Source organism: Lithobates pipiens, unplaced genomic scaffold (genome assembly GCF_037356315.1).
Source record: "Lithobates pipiens isolate NorthernLeopardFrog02 unplaced genomic scaffold, aLitPip1_a1.2 Scaffold_16, whole genome shotgun sequence".
NCBI classification, from domain to species: domain Eukaryota; kingdom Metazoa; phylum Chordata; class Amphibia; order Anura; family Ranidae; genus Lithobates; species Lithobates pipiens.
Genome location: NW_027507748.1, coordinates 303996836 through 304014830, shown reverse-complemented (window position 1 = coordinate 304014830; position 17995 = coordinate 303996836). Strand labels below are relative to the sequence as shown.

Sequence of the window (17995 nt, the reverse complement as noted above, 5' to 3'; positions counted from 1 at the left end):
ATGCGCTAAGCAGATTGGCACCGTTGTCACACACCACTTTACCAACTGTCAAATTGAGCGGTGTTAGCCACTCATCTGCCTGTGAACGCAAAGCTGAAAGGAGTGCCGGGCCAGTGAAAGCTGAAAGGAGTGCCGGGCCAGTGTGGCTCTTTGCTTCCAGGCACAACAGACGCAGCACGGCATGGCAACGTCTCACCTGGCATGTGGAATAGGTTCTGGGGAGCTTGGGCGGTGCAGTGGAAGAGACGCTAGCAGCGGAAAAGGAGGAGGCAGCTGAGGAGGAGAGGGAGGAGGATGGAGTAGGAGGAGGAGAAGAAGAGTCAGGCCTGCATGCAATCCGTGGCGGTAAAACCAAATCTACACGGGTGCCACGGGTTACATGCTTGACGGCCGTCAGAAGGTTCACCCAGTGGGCAGTAAAACTGATATACCTTCCCTGCCCGTGTTTGCTAGACCACGTGTCTGTGGTCAGATGTATCTTGGCACCGACACTGTGTGCCAGAGATACATTCACTTGCCGCTGAACATGGCCATATAGCTCTGGGATGCCCTTCTCTGAGAAATACTTCCTTCCTGGGACCTTCCATTGTGGTGTTCCAATGGCCACAAATTTGCGAAAGGCCTCCGAGTCCACCAGTTTATATGGCAGTAGTTGGCGGGCTATGAGTTCTGACAAGCCAGCCGCCAACCGTTGGGCAAGAGGGTTATCCGGCGTCATCATTTTTTTACGCTCAAACATTAGGCCCACGGAAGCCTGCCTTTTTGCAGAAAAATGTGAGCTTGGCGTGATGGAAGGTGGAGTGGAGGACAATTGTGAGGAGAGAGGAGAAGGAGAAGTAGAAGACGAGGCTGGACGGTGAGAGCCTGCAGTGTGGCTTTGTGTGTTCCGTTGCTCCCACTGGGCTCGGTGATGGCTGCTCATGTGCCTTCTTAAGGCGGTCGTCCCTAGGTGAGTATTGGGCTTACCGCGACTAACGCGTTGACTGCAAAGATTGCAGATGGCAACGCTATTGTCAGCAGCGGACACGTTAAAAAAAGCCCACACTGCGGAGCCATGTGCCGGTGTCCTGGGAGCGCCAGATGTGACCGTACATGGTCGATGACTCGCTCCTGATACATTTGCAGTCTGCTTTGTCCCTGCTGTGCAATGTAAGTCATTGCTGCTTCTCCTCCCTATCTGCTGGTCCATATCTCCCTCTGAACTCCCCTCCTCTTCCTCTCTTGTGGGCACCCACGTGACATCACTAGACACGTCATCATCAACGTCACCTTCCCCACCGCTATAAGTAGAGATCTCGGAGTAGGCAGCAACACCGGGGACCAACCTCCTCCTTGGGCTGATCTGGGTACTGGCGTCAGACTGCTGAGTAGCGCTTGTTGCTACCTCCTCTTCCTGATCCAATACCAAGAGTGGCTGCGCATCAGAAATGTCCTCTTGATATGGATCGGAAAATAATTCCAGTGACTCAAGCGGAAGGTATGTGGTGGTGGTGGTGGTGGTCGTGTTGTTGGTGGTAGTGTCTTTGGGGGTGCACATAGCAGAGAGTGAAGAAGAGGGTGCAGATCGAGAGGATGAGGAGGGTGCAGAAGAGTAAGGCTGAGCGAGCCACTCAACCAAGTCTGGTGCATCCTTTAAAGTAATTGAACGCACCTTCTGCAACTTCCCACTTTGGCTCAAGCCTGTTGCTCCTGCCCTACCCCTACCACCCCTGCGGAAGGGCCTGCCTCTTCCTCTGCCTGTCATTTTTTAAATGACCCTGTGACAAAACTCTTAGTCCCTATACCGATGAAGGACTGCTGCAGTATAGGGCAGCGGTCAGCAGTGGTGCACGTCAACCCTATCTATTGTGGACCGATAGCGGTCCTTACAGAACAGCAGACTGTACCGCACTCAAGCCTATGTACCGTAGCACCCTATACCAAGTTACCAGTCCTTATAAGAACTTTTGTGGACCAAGCAGGTTGTGTATTAGTGTTTAGCAGACTGTACGTCAGTCCCTATACCGCTGAAGGACTGCTGCAGTATAGGGCAGCGGTCAGCAGTGGTGCACGTCAACCCTATCTATTGTGGACCGATAGCGGTCCTTACAGAACAGCAGACTGTACCGCACTCAAGCCTATGTACCGTAGCACCCTATACCAAGTTACCAGTCCTTATAAGAACTTTTGTGGACCAAGCAGGTTGTGTATTAGTGTTTAGCAGACTGTACGTCAGTCCCTATACCGCTGAAGGACTGCTGCAGTATAGGGCAGCGGTCAGCAGTGGTGCACGTCAACCCTATCTATTGTGGACCGATAGCGGTCCTTACAGAACAGCAGACTGTACCGCACTCAAGCCTATGTACCGTAGCACCCTATACCAAGTTACCAGTCCTTATAAGAACTTTTGTGGAACAAGCAGGTTGTGTGTTAGTGATTAGCAGACTGTACGTCAGTCCCTATACCGCTGAAGGACTGCTGCAGTATAGGTGAGCGGTCAGCAGTGGTGCACGTCAACCCTATCTATTGTGGACCGATAGCGGTCCTTACAGAACAGCAGACTGTACCGCACTCAAGCCTATGTACCGTAGCACCCTATACCAAGTTACCAGTCCTTATAAGAACTTTTGTGGACCAAGCAGGTTGTGTATTAGTGTTTAGCAGACTGTACGTCAGTCCCTATACCGCTGAAGGACTGCTGCAGTATAGGGCAGCGGTCAGCAGTGGTGCACGTCAACCCTATCTATTGTGGACCGATAGCGGTCCTTACAGAACAGCAGACTGTACCGCACTCAAGCCTATGTACCGTAGCACCCTATACCAAGTTACCAGTCCTTATAAGAACTTTTGTGGAACAAGCAGGTTGTGTGTTAGTGATTAGCAGACTGTACGTCAGTCCCTATACCGCTGAAGGACTGCTGCAGTATAGGTGAGCGGTCAGCAGTGGTGCACGTCAACCCTATCTATTGTGGACCTATAGCGGTCCTTACAGAACAGCAGACTGTACCGCACTCAAGCCTATGTACCGTAGCACCCTATACCAAGTTACCAGTCCTTATAAGAACTTTTGTGGACCAAGCAGGTTGTGTATTAGTGTTTAGCAGACTGTACGTCAGTCCCTATACCGCTGAAGGACTGCTGCAGTATAGGGCAGCGGTCAGCAGTGGTGCACGTCAACCCTATCTATTGTGGACCGATAGCGGTCCTTACAGAACAGCAGACTGTACCGCACTCAAGCCTATGTACCGTAGCACCCTATACCAAGTTACCAGTCCTTATAAGAACTTTTGTGGAACAAGCAGGTTGTGTGTTAGTGATTAGCAGACTGTACGTCAGTCCCTATACCGCTGAAGGACTGCTGCAGTATAGGTGAGCGGTCAGCAGTGGTGCACGTCAACCCTATCTATTGTGGACCGATAGCGGTCCTTACAGAACAGCAGACTGTACCGCACTCAAGCCTATGTACCGTAGCACCCTATACCAAGTTACCAGTCCTTATAAGAACTTTTGTGGACCAAGCAGGTTGTGTATTAGTGTTTAGCAGACTGTACGTCAGTCCCTATACCGCTGAAGGACTGCTGCAGTATAGGGCAGCGGTCAGCAGTGGTGCACGTCAACCCTATCTATTGTGGACCGATAGCGGTCCTTACAGAACAGCAGACTGTACCGCACTCAAGCCTATGTACCGTAGCACCCTATACCAAGTTACCAGTCCTTATAAGAACTTTTGTGGAACAAGCAGGTTGTGTGTTAGTGATTAGCAGACTGTACGTCAGTCCCTATACCGCTGAAGGACTGCTGCAGTATAGGTGAGCGGTCAGCAGTGGTGCACGTCAACCCTATCTATTGTGGACCGATAGCGGTCCTTACAGAACAGCAGACTGTACCGCACTCAAGCCTATGTACCGTAGCACCCTATACCAAGTTACCAGTCCTTATAAGAACTTTTGTGGACCAAGCAGGTTGTGTATTAGTGTTTAGCAGACTGTACGTCAGTCCCTATACCGCTGAAGGACTGCTGCAGTATAGGGCAGCGGTCAGCAGTGGTGCACGTCAACCCTATCTATTGTGGACCGATAGCGGTCCTTACAGAACAGCAGACTGTACCGCACTCAAGCCTATGTACCGTAGCACCCTATACCAAGTTACCAGTCCTTATAAGAACTTTTGTGGAACAAGCAGGTTGTGTGTTAGTGATTAGCAGACTGTACGTCAGTCCCTATACCGCTGAAGGACTGCTGCAGTATAGGGCAGCGGTCAGCAGTGGTGCACGTCAACCCTATCTATTGTGGACCGATAGCGGTCCTTACAGAACAGCAGACTGTACCGCACTCAAGCCTATGTACCGTAGCACCCTATACCAAGTTACCAGTCCTTATAAGAACTTTTGTGGAACAAGTGAGTTGTGAATGTTTAGCAGACTGCAGCAGAAGGGCAGCAGTCAAGTATAATATCCTTTCTATATTTGGAAGAAAGAATATTATACATGTACAAGCCTATTACTGTACCACTGATACCAGTCCTGAAAAGAACCTTTGTGGAACTAATAATAACAGCAAGTCTTTAAAATTACCCTCACTGCCTGACAACACTGCTTCCTTCCTGTCCCTATACAAATTGGCAAAAAAAGAGAACGATTAGTGGTTACTGGAACAGCTCTTTTGTGGACCTTGATAGTAACAGCTAATGATGATGATGATGATGATGATGATGAAAGACTAATCTGGCTGTCCCTGTAGCATACACCGTCCTTTCCCTTTCTCTAAACTAACAAAAGACACTCAGGCTGCTGCAAGAATCAGCAGCACAGCAAACCTATCAACACCTAACACCTATACCAGTCCTGAAAAGAACTTTTGTGTACCAAATAGCTAGTGGTTTATCTCTCCCTACTCCACACAGGAACCTGTCCCTATCGTAACAGAAGAAAGAATGTAAAATGGCCACCGGATCGGGTGTATTTATAGGTTAGGGGGAATGTACAAGTGTCCATGTGCTGTCATGTCTCAATTGGCTGTCCTGTATCACATGATAAACGTGTCACCAAAGGTTAAAGTTCTTGTATACATTAAACACGTAAGTCCGCCGCGGCGAACGACGGAAAAAGGCGTTCGAACGTGCGGACCGCGAATGTCGGAAATTCGCCGCGAAACGACCGCCGGGCGAACCGTTCGGCCATCACTAATAGTCAATACAGGCATCAGGCAGGGATGCTGTCCATATACAGTCCAGGGTCAGTGCAGGCAGAGATATTTTCAGCAGTGCCAAAATAATGGTCCTGGTAGTAGGCTGGAACATGGTCCACGTGGTGTGGTCAGTTCCTGCGACAGGGAGAGGCATGATGACAGTAAGTCCAACTGGCAGCAAGCAGAAGTAGGGCCTCATTCAGGACAGAATGGGGACAGGGGTAGAGGCTTCTCCCACCCAAATCGCTTTGAAACCTTCGGTCTCCAGACCCTATTCTAGGAATGAGAAAACAAAAAAATAGTTTTCTTCATCCGGAAAAACAATTCTGGAGCCCCTCACATATGTGAGACCCCTGTGTTATGAATCCCACTACTCTAGTAGCAGGGTACCAGATCAGTCCAAGAGGCAGGCAAAAAACATAGTCAAACAGTCCAGGGTCAGTTCCAGATCAGGCAGAGGTATGTAAACAGAAGTGGTAGGCAGAAGCGTGGTCGAATAACAAGCCAGGGTTAGTTCCGGAGCAGGCAGTGGTATAAGGGGTGTGAAGGTAAATGGCAGGACCTGAGAATTACGTTTACCATACTTCAGTAATAATTTACTGAAGTATCTTAACAGCAGAAACAGTCACCTATGCAGAGGCCTGGTTGGGAAGGACACTGGGGACAATAATAAGAGGTGCCTCTTTTAACTCCTCCACTGGTACACACCTTACATCTTTTCTGACATATTTGGCCTGTTGGCTTGGGAGGGATTTTATCAGGAAAGAGCATTTGGAGAGTCTACTAAGAACATTGGATCAAATGTTTTCTGGTGGGCTGTTTGGAAATATAAGGGCAACAATAATTTCCTTCTGGTAGCCAAGGAAGGGTTGGGGGCTTTCAGTGGAGTTTTGGAAATGTATATAGGAGTTGTATATGGCCAAATAAGAAAAAAAAAATTGTATACCTTTTTTATACCAATGGTATGTTCGTCTTGTGCCAAGGTAGGGTTCGAGCATTTGGTCTTTGAAGTCAACTCTCCTCATTAACGTAGGTGTTATTGTGGATTGAAGACAGCATGTAGACATCTCTTCTGTCCCTCCACTTCACTGCCAGAATTTCCTTGTTTCGCAGACTCGCCATCTCCCCTCTTCTTAACTTCATATTGACGAGCCTTTAAGGAAAGCCCTTCCTGTTCTTTTTCACTGTGCCACATGCTGGCGTCTTCCTCCGGTGAAGATTGTGGAACAAGGGCAGACTCGTGTCTACGTACAAGTGGTAGCCTTTCTCCAGTAGTGGGTATATGAGGTCTCAAACAACTTTGCTGCTTGATCCTATGTAGTCTGGGCAATTAGGGGGATGCAGCTGGGTTACCTTTGTACACTATGAAGGCATATGTGTACACGGTGGCTCAGTCAAATAATTTGTACATTTTCACCCCTTTGCCAGGAATAAATTGCTAGATTCCCAGCCTGCCGCTAAATTTACAAGTGACTCATCCACACATATGTGTTGGTCCAGGGGTACACTGGGGTAATTTTTTAGAAAAATCATTTAGAAGTGTCCGAATTTTGTACAGCTTATCATAATTTGGGTCATTTTGGGGAGGGCACTGGGTATTGTCATTGAAATGTAGGAACCTAATAATCATGAGATGGGTATTACAGCGGAGAAGATCGGCATGTGGTGGATGGGGTGGGTTGACCAGTAGGAACGTAATTCATTTTTTTTGGTGAGTCCCATACAGAATGTGATGCCCAAAAAATCTTAATCTCCTCCACTGTTAGGTCTCTCCACTCATAGGGATGGGAATAATAGGACATTGGGTTACTCAAAATAATTTTTTGTGCCTACAGGTTGCACTTGGCTACAATTGATGCTAGCATGTCCTCTGTAAAAATTGAATCAAAGGAATCGATTAGGGAAAAATTTTCTGTGTCCACCTGGACTCCTGGCTGGGCAGTGAAAGGGGGAATGTTAGCTTCTCCTGAAATTGGAGGAAGCCACAAGGGGTTCTGAAGGGCATAGGGAAGGCTGGCATGGGTCCTAACCCTTTGGGGTTGAGGTGACACCCCACTGTTACTTGGCCTTTCTTGTCGAGGTACTGCGGTGCTGGTGGATGGCACTGTGGTGCTGGTGGATGCCACTGCCTCTTCACCAGAATGCATCATTTTGCAGGCAGATTGTCTTCTTCCTCTGAGTCTGTCAGTGTTCTAATGCTTAGGACTGGCTCATAATTGACATCAGACTCAGAATCTGAATTTGAAGAGGAATCCGAAGTAGAGAGCTCCCCGTTGCTCTTGTTGGCCACACTAAGAATTTGGTTTGCCTCTTCATTTGGATTTTTTGGACATTACTGTTGGTGGTGGTGATGAGACTGCACAGGTGTGTGCTGATAAGCCTGCACTGATGGGCACTGATGAGCGGCACTAATGAACCTGCACAGATTTGTGCTGATAAGCCTGCCCTGATGAGGCAGCACAGATGAGCCTGCACAAATGTGTGCTAATAAGCCTGCACTGATGGGCACTGATGAGCCGGCACAGATGTGTGCTAATAAGCCTGCACCGATAGGCACTGATGATGCGGCACAGATGGGCACTGATTGATGGCACAGATGTGCATTGATTGATGGCACATATGTGCACTGATGAGGCGGCGCAGATGGGCACTGATTGATGGTACAGATATGCACTGATGACACAGATGGGCACTGATGACTGATGCACAGACTGATGGCACAGATGGGCTCTGTGACACTAATTGGCACTGTGGCACTGATTGAGCACTGGTGTTGGCACTGTAAATGATCATGTAATAGAACAAATCACTCACGCTGCAGCACAGCAGCTCTCCCTCCTCACACGCGGTCTCTGACAGGGAGTGCTGTCAATGAGATGATCTCATATGTTCACATTTGAGATCATCTCTCAATGGACATGCCGATCACTTGGTAAATAGCTGCTGTGATTATCCATTTACCACAATCTGTGATCCAAGGGACACGGCCATCACAAATTTTCCCCCATGCGTGCTCACGAGGGCGCATGGAGAGCCTGCAAAGGTGAGGACGTCATTTGACGGCGTCCCGGAAATATAGGTCCACGCTGTAGCCATCATTCGGCTATAGCGTGAACGTGAGGAGGTTAATTAAAACAATAACATTGCCAGTGCATGCTATCTCAGCTTTCAGAGCTTGGATTCATTTGATTAGTTTACCAAAAATGTAAATATTGCAGAATATACATCCTCGTGCTACATAACTAAGCTCCATTTCATACTGAATATACTAAATTATTAATTTATCTTAAAAAAAACTCAAGATACACTATTAATAGCCTCCCCTCTAGTATATCATCACAGCGCTCAAACACCCCTCCCCCCAGCTGCCACTTAAATATTTAAATATATATCTCAGAAGGTGAAAAGAGAGAAAAACTGACAATAGCAATACAAAAATCACCTTGTGGCGCTTAAAAAAAAAAGAAAAAACTGCTAAATAACAGTGTACTACATTGTTCAAAAAAAACCACGTGAGAATTATAAACGCATATGCATAAATACAGTACAATAAACATTGAAGTAAATTGTGATTAATATCCACAAATAATAATAAACAATCACATATGGGTAATGAAGTAAATATGTGACAGAACATAAATAAGTAGAAAAAATAAATGATATTCTACTAGTAGTGATCTAATATCGATGTGAACAATAGTGATCAAAGTCCCAAAAAAATAATTTTTTCAAAAGTTCAATAATCAAGCAGACACAATTATAAAAAAAAAAAAAAAATGATAATGATAGTAGCATTAGTTCAAAACTCCTTTTCCAGTGAAAGTTCTACAGCAAAGTGACCATAAAACGAAAAGCCTCCACCGCACCCTTGGTGTTCGTGCCCCCCTTATTTAGAACACTCACCAGCAGTATTGCCCAGCACTCTCGTGTCGGGCAAAAATCGCTTTTAGTAAATACAGATGATTACTATTTCTCCAGCCAACTCTTGTGACAGACTTCGCAGCAGAGGGTAATGGTTTAATGTCTCAGAATTACCTCGGGGAGACAAAAGAGACTTCCCATAGTGCAAAATTGCAAAACTGTTTTTAATCTCAATAAAAAATCGAATAAAATCACACTCACATGGATCAAATTAAAAGCAGGCACTTCAAATAGACATTCCACTTATCAATCAAGAGATCCTTCCCGCATAGGCATTGGTAAGCACTCTGGAAGCAGGCTAGGTTAATACCAAAAAGCACCGTCTCTATATAAGGTAGCTGTGTGGTACCTGACAGCAGACAACCAAGTTTGAAAACAGCGCCAAATAGTAATGTCCAGTCCTTCCACTTGTGTGTTCTCCTTCCTCCGCCTTCTCTCTAAACTTTTACTGTGTATAGGCCAAACCCATGAGGAAGTCTATTGGACGAAACATGTCGGGGGCGTGGCTATACGGCGACCAGCATACACAGTAAAAGTTTAGAGAGAAGGCGGAGGAAGGAGAACACACAAGTGGAAGGACTGGACATTACTATTTGGCGCTGTTTTCAAACTTGGTTGTCTGCTGTCAGGTACCACACAGCTATCTTATATAGAGACGGTGCTTTTTGGTATTAACCTAGCCTGCTTCCAGAGTGCTTACCAATGCCTATGCGGGAAGGATCTCTTGATTGATAAGTGGAATGTCTATTTGAAGTGCCTGCTTTTAATTTGATCCATGTGAGTGTGATTTTATTCGATTTTTTATTGAGATTAAAAACAGTTTTGCAATTTTGCACTATGGGAAGTCTCTTTTGTCTCCCTGAGGTAATTCTGAGACATTAAACCATTACCCTCTGCTGCGAAGTCTGTCACAAGAGTTGGCTGGAGAAATAGTAATCATCTGTATTTACTAAAAGCGATTTTTGCCCGACAAGAGAGTGCTGGGCAATACTGCTGGTGAGTGTTCTAAATAAGGGGGGCACGAACACCAAGGGTGCGGTGGAGGCTTTTCGTTTTATGGTCACTTTGCTGTAGAACTTTCACTGGAAAAGGAGTTTTGAACTAATGCTACTATCATTATAATTTTTTTTTTTTTATAATTGTGTCTGCTTGATTATTGAACTTTTGAAAAAATTATTTTTTTGGGACTTTGATCACTATTGTTCACATCGATATTAGATCACTACTAGTAGAATATCATTTATTTTTTCTACTTATTTATGTTCTGTCACATATTTACTTCATTACCCATATGTGATTGTTTATTATTATTTGTGGATATTTAATCACAATTTACTTCAATGTTTATTGTACTGTATTTATGCATATGCGTTTATAATTCTCACGTGGTTTATTTTGAACAATGTAGTACACTGTTATTTAGCAGTTTTTTCTTTTTTTTTTAAGCGCCACAAGGTGATTTTTGTATTGCTATTGTCAGTTTTTCTCTCTTTTCACCTTCTGAGATATATATTAATTTATCTTAAATAGAAAGATTTAGATTTTTACTCCAAAAGCATTTTATTAAAATACATTATAAAAAAATCTAAAACTCAGATTTAATCATTTGCCGCCCTCTATATAACAAAATGATGTTGGCAAAGTGGCTGCGATATCCTGACCGGGGGAGTGCAACGCCGTGACCGTTGTTGTGGTGGGTCAGTTTGACACACTGTAACTCCGATCTAGGTAAAGAGACTCTTTACCACATGATCAGCTATGTCCAATCATGGATGATCAAAATGTAAACAGGAAGAGCCATTGATCGTTTTTTCCTCACTCGCGTCTGACAGTCATGAGTAGAGGAGAGCCGAGCTGCTCTCCTGACAGGGGGTCTGTACTGATTGTTTATCAGTGTAGCCCCCCCCCCTTGAATGCCCTCCCAGGACCCCCAGGATGCCGCCAGGGCCATCAGGGATGGCCACCACACTGGACCACCAGTTATGCCACCCTAGACCACCAAGGAAATGCCAATCAGTGCCCAGGCAGCTGCTAATCAGTGCCCAGGCAGCTGCCAATCAGTGCCAATGAAAAATGCCTGTCAGTGCCACCAGTGATGCCTACCTGTGAAATCTATCAGTGCCAGCCATTAGTGCCCATCAATGCCCACTAGTGCTGCCTTTCAGTGCCCATCAGTGCTGCCTATCAGTGCCCATCAGTGTCCAGCAGTGCCGTCTATCAGTACCACCCATAAGTACTCATCAGTGCAGCCTTTCAGTGTCGCCTATCAGTCCCCATCAGTGCCCACCAGTGGCACCTATCAGTTGCCATCATCAGTGCCCATCAGTGCCACCTCATCAGTGTCATCTCATTGGTGCCACCTCATCGGTGCCGCCTTATCAGTGCCCATCAGTGAAGGAGAAAACTTACTTATTTACAAAATTTTATAACAATTTTTTTTACATTTTTGGTCTTTTTTTACTTGTTTAGCAAAAAATAAAAACCGCAGAGGTGATCAAATAACACCAAAAGAAAGATCTATTTGTGGGAACAAAATTATAAAAATGTGGTTTCAGTGTAGTATGACCGCACAATTGTCATTTAAAAAGTGACAGCACTGAAAGCTGAAAATTGGCTTAGGAAGGTGTGAAAGTGCCCTGTATTGAATTGGTTAAATAAAACAAATCAGATTTTTAAAGTAAAAAAATAAAAATCCATGATTTTTATCCACTCTGGTAGTTATTAAGCTAAGGAAATACAAAGGTGAATAACAAAGTATGCAGTACAACGATAGGGAGTTTATGGTATGTGGTAGCAGGGTGATCAGTGAACAGTATGTAAGGGCAGGGTTCTCAGTGAGCAACCAACCGGGGGGTGCAGCTGACCTAAATGGGGGTAGGGGGGGGTAGATGCATTGTTTGTTGCCCCCACCAGAAAATATACCACCGGCTGCCACTGGTATGTAGTGATAGGGTAGTCGGTAGACAATATGCAGGGACAGTCAGCAGTATGTAGCAGCAGGGCAGTCAGGAGCAGTATGCATGGGCATGGCAGCTCCCCAGCCTTTTGTGTGCAGTGTAGTTGCCAGGGTGGGGGCCCAAAGAAGCACAGATGGAGGAAATGCCTGCAAGAGAAAATCTTACCCATCAGCCACTTACTATATGGCTGGAGGTGAAAGAACGGTTGGGCTGCCATCTCTGTTCCTGATTTTGTACCATATTCAGCATCTGGATCAGTCAGTGCGGCTACCTCTACCCCACCCACTACCTCCTTCTGCCCAAGGAGAAGACACGTGCCCTGCCCCACCCACCACCTCATTCTGCCCAGGGAGAAGCCACACCCCCTGTCCCACCTACCATCTCCTTCTGCCCATGGAGAAGTCACACCTCCTGCCCACCTACCACCTCCTTCTTCCTAGGGAGAAGTTGCTGAGCTGTGAGAAAGTCCCATGTGGGGCACTAGAGAGGAGGACTATTGTTTTAAGTTGAAAAAATATACTTAATTTAGAGAGAATACAGGAGACACACTGCACATGGGGCAGAGATCCAAAGGGTGACCTATTGGAGACCAGGCCTGGTAGGGGAGAACTGCCTGTACCCCCTGCCCTGCATGCCACACTGCAGCAGTGTCTACACAGTCAATCATTCTACAATGCTCCCTGTGCTCGGTGTTATATACTCTCTGCATCTCCATTATGCACAATGTTGTTTGTTATATACTCCACTCTGTATAAAGCTGTATGTTTTTTTTTTTTTTTTTTTTTTTTGCAAATATAGTTTTATTAGTATTTTGAACAAAGAAAACATACATTGGGAAAGCCCAAAAACAAAGAACAGTAAGTACAACAGGAGAGACAAAAGAGGTCGCAGCCTCACAGACACGCTATACAGGTATTGGCATGGGAACATATAGAATATCAGCAAAACATGTCCTACTCACTGGCCTTGGAGGCCAATCCCTCCAGGTCGGGACCGGCAAAGATGCCCCCGCCTCTTTATAGGAAGCGATCACGCCGAAGCCTAACCTAGCGCTTCGGCATAAGGTCATTGGAAGCATGATCGGAGACGCGGCCAAAAAAAAAAAAAAAAGAGAGTGAAGATTAAGGTAAAAGTGAAAGAAAAACAGAAAAAAGAGAAAAAAGGAAGAAAGGGGCGGGGGGGGGGGGGGGAAAGGAAGAGATGAGGGGAAAAGGTGGTGGGTAAGGGGGGGGGGGGAGGGGAGGGAGGGGCAGGGCGGGATCAGCTTCTCCTACGCGGCATGTCAGACCCCAGTGGCAAGTAAATTAACGGCCAAATAGAGCTTTGCCCTCATCAGAGTATACAAACACGTTCCAGAGAGACCAAGTCTTTCGATAAGTCTCCTGCCGATCATGGGCTGTAAGCACCAGGTGTTCCATTTTATTTATATCCTCCACCTTCCTCACCCACATTGCCACTGAAGGCGGCGTCTGCTGTTTCCAAAGCAAGGGGATACAGGACTTGGCCGCATTCGTTAAGTGACGCAGTATCGATCGTGCGTATGTCCTAGGGGGTATGTCCGAAACATGCAGTAAGAAAAAGGCTGGGTCATTAGGGATCCGCCATTCTGTAAATTTCTGAGATATGGTCCGGACCGCGGCCCAGAACTCCGAAAGCTTAGGGCAGGACCAAAAAACATGAAAAATTGTGCCCCGTCCTTCACGACAGCGCCAGCAGCACTCAGATGTGTCAGGGTAGATAAGGTGAAGGCGACTAGGCGTCAGGTACCACCGCACAAGAATTTTGTAGTTCGTCTCTTGTATTTTGGTACAAATCGAGGACCGCAGAGCGAACCGCAGTATGTTGTTAATTTGAGGTTGCGTGAAAGTGCGGCCCAAGTCTGTCTCCCATTTAGTAAGACCCGCGACGTATGGTGGTTGAGCAGGTGTATTGAGTAGAACATACATTTTAGAAAGGATTCGGGAGATCGGTTCAGTGTCAGAACAGTTAAAGCTGTATGTTTTTAACTCAATAATTTAATTTTGCATACACTGTTCTGTATGTTATATACTTCACACTGCTGCATTGTGTACATTGTGCTGTACATTATGTATTCCATGGTGCAACACTGTAGTCTCTGTCTATTAATATTATAAAAATAATTATAGAACAGCAAGTACTGTGCTGCACTACTGGATATATAATATATTCTGTTTGCTGCATTCTCCCCAATACTGTACTCACTGCCATGCTTGTTGATTTGATTACTTGATTCCACCCTCATTACTCCGTGGATAGTGCTCTGAAGCCAGTGCCTGCCCAGGAAAGCTGTCCCTCCCCACTCCTCAGTGTGCACAGATGACACTTCACACAGGAAGAAGAGAGGGAGGTCTGGGCGGGTTTTAACCCTTTCCTCAGCCGCAAGCGAGGGTTAAAAGCGCCCGCTAGCGGCTGAAAAGTGGCGCTAAAACAAAAGTAAAGCGCGGCTAAAACTAGCGACACTTTACCGCAAATGGACCCGGCACCCCGGGGTGAAAGCAGCCTAAGTGCAAACAGTGTAAAATAATCTCAACCAAAGTGTTTATTAAAAGATTATATTTAAATGTTCCATAAAACTATTGCAGCAATGTCTCTGGCCTCTTTCGGTCTAATGAAAACTTTCAGGGCCAAAGATAGCTGACATTCTTCCGTATGTGGTAGGATGTGAGGCATAGTGGGTGCAAGGTGGATAAAGTTTTTGGGTGTCAGACACTTCTTGGATGTAAAATAGGTTTTATTTCTCTTGACAGTCCATTTTATATTTTGAGGGGGAAAGAGGGTTAGGGCCAGGAAACCCTTAAGCAGTTGCATCTTCAATTAGTAGACTCCGAGACTTCAATAGGAGGACAGCCGTGCAGGGAAAGGCTCAAGCAAGGTGCCACATTTGCACGCGTAGGATTGCTGTCTCCTATGGCAACAGTCTTTAACAGTTCCTAACACAAATCGTTACAGTCCTCTTTGCTTCACTACAACGTCTAACTGTAGTTCTTTAGCCCCTTGAGCTCCTGGTCTCTCACTGGACCCTCCGATTCACTGACTGAATCCCTGGAGCTCCTCAGAGCTTTGCGGTGCTATCTCACCCACGCTTCCCTGCTGGGTCCCTAGCTTGGCACTCCAGATACTCCTCAAGCTTCACCCCTGCTAACTGGCTCAGTCCCTGACTCGACTCACAAGGATACTCTGCAAGCGTCACCTCCGCTGATTGGGTCCCTGACTTGATCACCGCCTGAAGTTTTCCCAATTCTCCACCGTGCCCGTTTGGTGAGAATGCTGCTCTGGTACTTGCTTCAGTTACTCACTGTGGACCCTGGTAAAGGTGGCTAGTCCCTTTGTGGCAACAGCTTCCCTTCTACCTCTGACCACTGACAGGTTCTCCGGCTGGTAGAACCATCATTCTGGTTGGACTGCAAGCCGCAATCCCAACCCTGCGCTGCTCTCTTCTGGATTGGCCCTCACACAGCCTAGCAGCCAGATGCCCCAGGATAGGCCCAATCTCTAGCCTAGCAGCCCGGGGCATACAATACACTTCCACCCAGACAACCATCCAGGTGGCACAGAACACAGATCACATGACCTCACCTTAATATATAGGTTCTCTAAGCAGGCCAAGGGATTCAAGATAACCCCTGCCCATTGGCTGAGATACCCCACATACCCATAACCTGACCTTGGGTTGCCCTTCTCGTATCTAGTACCACCAAGTACCACTTAGCGGTAGAAGAGAAAAGTGTAACAATGCCAAACTTAAGGAGAAATCAATGGATCTCTAGCAATTGACCAGGGTAAGTAAATTTGCTCCTCGCAAGTAAATTTGTAAGGTGCTCCCTGACTAAACCCCAGGGTGCTACACTATGAATACATGAAAAAACACATACATGTTAAACATTCTTCTTCCTGTAACATTAATGTCCATAATCGATAACATTGAAATGTCCCTGAATAAATATATAACTTTTTAAATCTTCTGTCCAAAAGATCATAAAACACAATAGCTAACTATATACGGTATGTAGTAACCACACTGCAGTGAATCACCACACTTAGAAAAAATGTGTCCTTGTACTTCAGAACACCTCAGTGCCAGTGTCTCTATTGCTTCCTGTTTTACCAAAATGACACCAGAATGAATTGACCATGAGGCTTGTTCACATGGGACAAGCTACAGTGTATGGCTGTGTGAGGGCTGCCCCATTGATGCCAACTATTGATGCCAACTGGTGGTTTCTTTGCTGTGCTGATCAGTCTCTTTGCTGGGCTGGGTGGTCTTTTTTTTGGCGGTCTCTTTGCTGGGTGGTCTCTTTGCTGGGCTGGGCGGTCTCTTTGCTGTGCTGGACAGTCTCTTTGCTGGCAGTCTCTTTGCTGCACTGGACAGTCTCTTTGCTGGCGGTCTCTTTGCTGTGCTGGGCAGTCTGTTTGCTGTGCTGGGCAGTCTCTTTGCTGGCAGTCTGTTTGCTGCGCTGGGTAGTCTCTTTGCTAGCAGCCTTTTTGCTAGGCTGGGCGGTCTGTTACTGGCGGTCTCTTTGCTGGGCTGGGCAGTCTCTTTGCTGGACTAGGCTGGGTGGTCTTTTTGCTGGGCGGTCTCTTTGCTGGGCTGGGTGGTCTCTTTGCTGGACTAAGCTGGGCGGTCTCTTTGCTGGACTGGGCTGGGCGGTCTTTTTGCTGGGCTGGGCTGTGGCTGTCTCTTTGCTGGACTGGACTGCGCAGCGACTGCCTCTTTGATATTCTCTAAAGAGGTGGTTCTAGGGGTGGGTAGGGGCGTGAGCCTAGGAGGGGCCAGTGAGTTCCTGCACCCTTTCTCTGAGAAAAAAAGCACTGACCATGACAAATAGAGAGGGTCAACCTTCCTAACAGGGACACAGAGCAATAAAAACCAGACAGGTGTTCAAAATTCTCTTTACTTAAACTAAATTATACTTCATTTGTGCACTGGGGTTTATTTACTAAAGGAGCTCTGCAGTTGCGCCAGATCTTAGTAAATGAGGTAAAGTTTTACTTTACAAAGAATACCCAATCACATGCAAGGGAAAAAAACAGCATGTTTGCTTGGGTTGTCATGTTTGCATGAGTGCCACCTCAAAAGTGCTATTTGCCTTTAGTAAATCAAACCTTCTATGTCTAGTTCACCATTACCAAACTATGGGCATTGATTTACTAAAGGCAAATAGACTGTGCACTTTGCAAGTGCATTTGCAAAAGTATTTGTTCTAGACCTTAGTATACAGGCATGTCCAAAGGCTGGCCCACGTTCCGGACGGCCCGTCTGGTAATTTTGACATGTATATCTTTTATGGCCCCCAACGAATCCCCGAGCGCCGGGGGCCACAACAGATATATGCTGTGTGGTCTCTTTGCTGGCGATCTCTTTGCCGGGCTGGGCTGGGCAGGGCAGTCTCTTTGCTGGCAGACTCTTTGCAGGGCTGGGCAGTCTCTTTGCTGGCAATCTCTTTGCTGGGCTGGGCAGTCTCTTTGCTGGTGGTCTCTTTGCTGTGCTGGGTGATCTCTTTGCTGGCAGTCTCTTTGCTGGACTAGGCGGTCTTTTTGCTGGGCGGTCTCTTTCCTGTACTGAGCGGTCTCTTTGCTGGTTGCCTCTTTGCTGTGCTGGGCGGTCTCTTTGCTGTACTGGGCAGTCTTTTTGCTGGTGGTCCCTTTGCTGTGCTGGGCGGTCTCTTTGCTGGGTGGTCTCTTTCCTGTACTGAGCGGTCTCTTTGCTGGTTGTCTCTTTGCTGTGCTGGGCGGTCTCTTTGCTGGACGGTCTCTTTGCTGTACTGGGCAGTCTCTTTGCTGCTGGTCTCTTTGCTGTGCTGGGCAGTCTCTTTGCTGGCGGTCTCATTGCTGGCGGTCTCTTTGCTGGGATGGGCGGTCTCTTTGCTAGGCTGGGCGGTCTGTTTGCTGGTGGTCTCTTTGCCAGGCTGGGCAGTCTCTTTGCTGGGCAGT

General features: G+C 46.6%; 1 protein-coding gene across 1 annotated transcript in view; it reads left to right on the top strand.

The window, feature by feature from the left end:
* Nucleotides 1-17995, top strand: part of LOC143982663 (uncharacterized) — a 144409-nt gene that overhangs the window by 47723 nt on the left and 78691 nt on the right. The window lies entirely within an intron of this gene.